General features: G+C 36.5%; 1 non-coding gene across 1 annotated transcript; it reads right to left on the bottom strand.

Moving 5' to 3' along the window:
* Window positions 1–5,757: 5,757 nt before the first annotated feature.
* On the bottom strand, window positions 5,758–5,879 carry LOC118710560. Its single transcript, XR_004985443.1, has one exon. It is a non-coding gene; the product is annotated as a small Cajal body-specific RNA 23 (non-coding RNA).
* Between the last annotated feature and the right edge of the window lie 255 nt (window positions 5,880–6,134).

Here is a 6,134-nt window from a genome sequence, read left to right as displayed (position 1 = left end):
CCTCTTCCCAATACCATTCATAAGAAAGATGGAGTAGGAAAAGTGAAGGGGGTGGACACTTAAGTGCAGGGTTTGTTGTATCATTTCCTCAATAGGAGATTTTATCTACCCTGTTTCCCTGAAAATAAGACAGTGTCTTATATTAATTTTTTCTCCCAAAGTTGCGCTAGGTCTTATTTTCAGGGGATGTCTTATCTTTCCATACACTAGGTCTTATTTTTGGAGGATGTCTTATTTTTGGGGAAACACGGTATTTTGTAGACATACAAAGGCCTTTCTAAATCCTAAAATGCTGTGAGTTGCTTCTGTCTACAATAACCTGCCATGTCATCATAGCTCAGCTTATTTCAAAAGGGTCAACTGATGTGGGGAAAAATCAGAGGCCTCTCTATAAACACAGTTTTTCTTTATTTTTTCCTGGACTAACACTTTTACTTAAATCTAACAGTATTTACTTAATTAATCACATTATAGATATTTACTACAGCAAAAGTATACTTAAATGTTGAATACTGTGATGTCACTAATAGGTTTTTAAAGCCTTTTCTAAAAAGGTATACTTTATGTATGAGTAAATATAGTATATATAGTATATTATATAATATTTTTGTCAAATAATAACATAAATGAAAATGATATTGCATGGTGTGTGTGTGTGTGTGTGTGTGTGTGTGTGTGTGTGTGTAAAAAACAGCAGAGAGAAAGAATATTGGAAGAAAATTCACCAAAAATGTGCAGTAATTCTCTAAGGAGAGGAAGTAGAGATTATTTCTTTTCCTCTGTGTTTGATAGCAAAAATTTCAATATTACCAAGAGAGAAAATTATTATTTTAAAACAACCCTTGGGAACCAATAAGATAGCACATGTTTATTTAAACACTAGAGGTCTGGTGCATGGTATTTGTGCACTGGTAGGGGGCATGGCCTGCAGGGATCAGCCTTACTGTGGGAGCACCACTCATCCCGGCCTGCAGAGCAGCTGTGGACCTGCCCTCTGAGCGGCTGCTTCCTGGTCTGGCATCTTATGTGGAGCCGGAGCACTTGCTTCTCCAGGGGATCCAGTCATGGCTTGGCCCAGGGCAATGGCACTTAGAAGCAGCAGGAAGCAAGGAGGAGAAGCCTGGGACAAGGAGGTGAGGGCCACAGCCCAGGTCCCTCCCTGTGGACCTAGGGTTTGCAGTGGAGCAGCCACTCATCATAGTCAGCCAAGCAGCATGCCCACTGTGGTAGCACACTGACCACCGGGGGCAGCTCCTATATGGAGCATCTTCCCCCTGGTGGTCAGTGTGTGTCATAGCAACTGGTCGAGGACATTCTGGTTGTTCAGCCATTCAGTCACTGGGCTTTTTTTATATAAGATTTATAAGCTTACAAAATACTCCTTTGATGTAATATAGTAGGTTATTGTATTTTCATAGCTCCTTTCCCTACTAGACTTCATTTACTTCAGATCTATAACTTACTCATTGTTATATTCCTAGCTACTCAGCTATCTAGCACACAGAATAAATAGTTAATAAATGTTTGTGGGATAAATGGATGAATTTATGAATGAATTAACTTAAGCCATTTCTAGTTCAGACACTATATAACTCTACTTTTGTTACCCTTTTCAGCAAAATTTTATGGTTCATTTTACATACTAATTAAATAGCAATTTTAAGTGACTTGATTTTAGATTCTTTCCAAAGCATCTCATTTTATTTCATTAAAACAAAAACTTTTTACACTCATTTCTTCTTTGGTTTTCTTAGTATTCAATTGAATTACCTAAAAAAAAAAAAATAATAATACAACTGGCATGAATAGGCTCATGTTTAAAAATAACTGACCATTGGGAATGCACACAATTTAACACTGGAAGCATAAGTAGGGAAATGAATTAGAAAGTGCCCCAAAGGCAATAAGCATTCAACATGCAGAGGACATTAGTCACTGTGTTTTTAGGAGAAACAGAACAAGTGAGCCCATGTGGAAGTCAAGTAAGAGAAAGCTGACTCACTTGCATCTGGCCACCTCAGTTTGCCAACAGGATCCTTTTATTTATTTTTTAAAATATATTTTTGTTGATTTCAGGGAGGAATGAAGAGGGAGAGAGAGATAGTAACATCAATGATGAGAGAGAATCATTAATAGGCTGCCTCCTGCATGTCCCGCACTGAGGATCCAGCCTGTGCCCTGACCGGAAATCAAACTGTGACCTACTGATTTACAGGTCGATGCTCAACAACTGAGCCACACAGACCAGGTGCCATGCTTTTAGAAGATTGATCACCCTGTTCTCCATCATAAGCTTTTCTAAAAGAACCTGAATATTTCTTTGCAGTGCGTGTGTGTGTGTGTGTGTGTGTGTGTGTAAAGTTAAATTTTAAAAGAAAATCAGATGTGAGGAAAAAAAGTCCATAGTTGCTTTGTTACAAAAATATCCTAAAATCTGGGAAATTAGCCCAAATCCTAGAAAGATTTAGATTTCATATCAGACCAGCAGAATCAACCATTTAAGAACTTTCTAGTAAAAATGTGAGCATAGAAACATGATTGGGATTAGATGAAAGAAAAAAATTAAAAATATATTGGGAAAGTAATGTCATAACTTGCACTTGGTTTATTTCAAAGTTACCCTTGAACTTAATTTTTAAATATACTGTTTGCTTAATATTACTTAAGCTTAAAAGATTTAATAATGATATTTTTCAAAATAGCAGTTTAGTTACACCTTTATTTAAACTCTTAAGCCTATTGTTTGAATTATATGACCATTGTAGTATATTCTTGGAACTTGCAGCTCATCCACAATTCAAAATTTAATTTCAGTGAGTAAATAAACCTAAACCTTGGTACAGAGCAACCACAGAAATCATAATAGTGTGTGTGTAAGTATATAAAGTTTTGCTTTTCACTTTCCTTTCAACATTGAACTAAATATATTTGTTTTTTTAATATATAATTTTCTTAATGACCTATTATTAAGTTATATTATTAGAGAGTATTTAGAGTATATGAAAAAGTGTTTTGAGTGGCAAATTACTTTCTAATTAAATCAGTACTATTTCTTGCAGCAGATTACTAGATATTGCTGATGTTACTCATAAAATACCTACCAACAGACCAGGAAGGAAACACAATTGTGTAATAGGTCAGAGCTGCATGTATCTTGATTTGTACAAAAAGACTATCTTATGTTAAACGAGTGTTTCAGAGGAAGTTTAAGAGTTTTGTGTAAACCAAGATGTTGTTTTAGTAATGATATATACACCAAAGTAAACTACTTTAAGATAAATAGTTAAATATTATACAAATATATATGGACAACTCCTTTGGCCTTCACCAGCTTTGAAAGCAAATGTGCAATACAATTATGGTTATTCCCATCTCTAGAAAAACATAAAATACATTACTCAATGGATATACTTTGCTGATATACGTTTGTACTACAAAGACACAAAGCAATAAACATTGATAGTAACAAGCTATTGCTAAAATCTTAGTATCAATATTTACTCCTTACCAAAACTTAATCTGTTCTACCTTTATTATTTTCCACCTTCCTCTTTATTTAGGTTCTCTTTTTATCACCATGGAAATTGTATGAAAACAAATACTTCCTCTGAACTATCCTTTCTTTTGTACTTGATCTCACAGGACAGTCTCTCCCATTATTCAAAAAGATTCATTTGTACATCAAAGCACACGCAACAAAAGAAAAAATAGATAAAATGGACATCACCAAGTTAAAAACCTTCTTGCAGCAAAGGACACCACCAAGAGACAGAAAAGATAATAAAATAAGAGAACATTTTTTTCAAATTATCTGATATGGGACTTGTATCTACATAAAGAATTATTATAACTCAATGATAAAAAGACAAGTAGCCCAACTTAAAAAATGGACAAAAGATTTGAATAGACATTTCTCCAAAGAAGATGTACAAGTCACCAATAGCATATAAAAAGATCGGGTTTCAACATCAATAGTCATCAGAGAACTGTTAACCAAAATCCCCAAATCGCAGTGATCCACTGCTCACACTCCCTAAGATGGCTATGATCAAAAAGTCAGATAATAACAAGTGTCAGAGGATGGGGAGGAATTGGGACCTTCATTCACTGCTAGTAAGAATACAAACTGGTACAGCTGCTTTGAAAAACAGCCTGCTCATTTTCCAAGTGGTTAGGCATACAGTTAGCATATAATCCAGCAATTCCACTCCTACCTACAGACCCAAGTGAAATGGAAACCTATGTTCACACAACCGTTCATAGCAGCACTCTTCACAATAGTCAAGAAGTAAAAACAACTTTCAATGTTCATCAACTGATGCAAAATGTGAAATTCATATAATGGAATATTACTTGTCAACAAAAAGGAATGTAGTACTGACATGTTCTACCACATGGATAAACCTTGAAAACATTATGCTAAGAGAAAGAAGCTGATCACAAAGGACTGTGTATTATACTTATGGCTCTATTTATGTGAAATGCCAAGAATAGGACAATCTCTAGAGACAGAAAGTAGATTGGTGCTTTCCTGGGGCTGGAGGTGATGGGGAAATTGAGAGTGATGATTCTTAGAAAAAGAAAAAAAAAAAAACAGTCCATCTTCTGTCCATCAAGCCCTGATATAGCAAAATGTCAGTAAGGCTTCAAGCTTTTGGAAACCTTCTCATGAGTCTACATGTTCTGGATTTATCGTCAAAAGCCCTGAATTTTGTGTCCTATCTTCCTCAAGCTGTATGACCATGAGAAATTTACTTAACCTTTCCAAATCTTCCTAACATAGAGATCATCATAATCACCCTTCAGGCTCATTGCAAGCGCTGAATGAGACATCATAAGTCAAACTGTAAATCCCTATACAAATGGGAGAGGTTGCTATTATCAGTTCTGCAGACGAGGGGCCTTGATTTTTAGTTCACAAGAAGTCAGGCCCAAAGAGGTCTGACTCACATCATCCAACACATCTTACACAGGAGCCAGAGTCTTAATTTACAGTGAGATATCACCCTACCAGGCAAATTGGACAGTCGTGTCAATCTGTCCACGCATTTCTTTCCCAGGAGAGAAATCTAATTGGAAAATTCAATTACCATTAGAAGATTGCTTGGAGAATGCAGAGTCATGGCTGGGGGAGTTGGATTATCCTGGGAACATTACCATGAAGACACAGCAAACTAATGAACTCCCTCCCTTTTCTACAGAAACAGATCTGCCAAGCAGACTGAATACCCTTCCTTCCTTAGTGCAGGAAACAGCTCACATAAATACCCATTCTTCGGGTATCCTCCTCCTACTCAGGGTATTTGTGAATACCTCAATTTCATCATTCTTCATTTCATGCATTGTTATAACAAACCAATTCTCAAATTTCAAACTTCTTTTGTATTTATGGTATTTTGCAGGTAGACTGCTTCCCTGATGACTATTTGTGACCTACAATCCTCCATTCTCCCCATAGAAACATTGATCCAATCAAGGTCTCTCAGAGACTGCTAATCTAATCTATGTGGTATGGCTTCTTTTCTGATCCAGTTAGTTGCCTTGTTTTCTTCCAGACAATTTTTCTCTGACCTAAAAAAGTCCAATTCTCTATAAATGTGAATTATTATGATGACTGTGAGCTCTGCAGATCAATACCTTGATGGTCAGCCATCATGTGGTGATTAGAACCTGCTGGTAAAGCACGTCCTCAGCCCCCACTGGCCTTCCTTCTCTCCCAGGACCCACTCACCACCACTTGTATTATTTTTTTTCTGGTGTTGCACTGGCAACCGTAGTCTCCTGTGTCCACTCGGACAGGAGCCCCCAATCCAGTCCCATTGCTGTCGCTCCCAAAGGGCAGTTCAAGACCATGTCGATGGGACCAGCCCTGAGAGCCTACCACTTGTATTTTTTAAAATCAACTTCACTTTGAAAGAATTTCAAAAATAGAGAAATGAAATGATGTTCAAGTTACTGGACCATTGATGTCCATTCATTTTTATTATTATTGAAATTTTTTTTATCATTCTAGAATGGAAAATTAATTATGAATGGATTTAGCTGGTCTTTCCAGAAATGTGGGTATCATTGTGGATGTCACAAAAGATGAAAATGGGAAGAAAGGGAATTTCAGAGTCAGAGAATTGGAGAGT

This window comes from Pipistrellus kuhlii, unplaced genomic scaffold, assembly GCF_014108245.1.
Source record: "Pipistrellus kuhlii isolate mPipKuh1 unplaced genomic scaffold, mPipKuh1.p scaffold_m20_p_1, whole genome shotgun sequence".
Classification (NCBI taxonomy): domain Eukaryota; kingdom Metazoa; phylum Chordata; class Mammalia; order Chiroptera; family Vespertilionidae; genus Pipistrellus; species Pipistrellus kuhlii.
The sequence above is the reverse complement of the archived record's forward strand: the minus strand, read 5'-3'. Positions and strand labels throughout refer to the sequence as shown.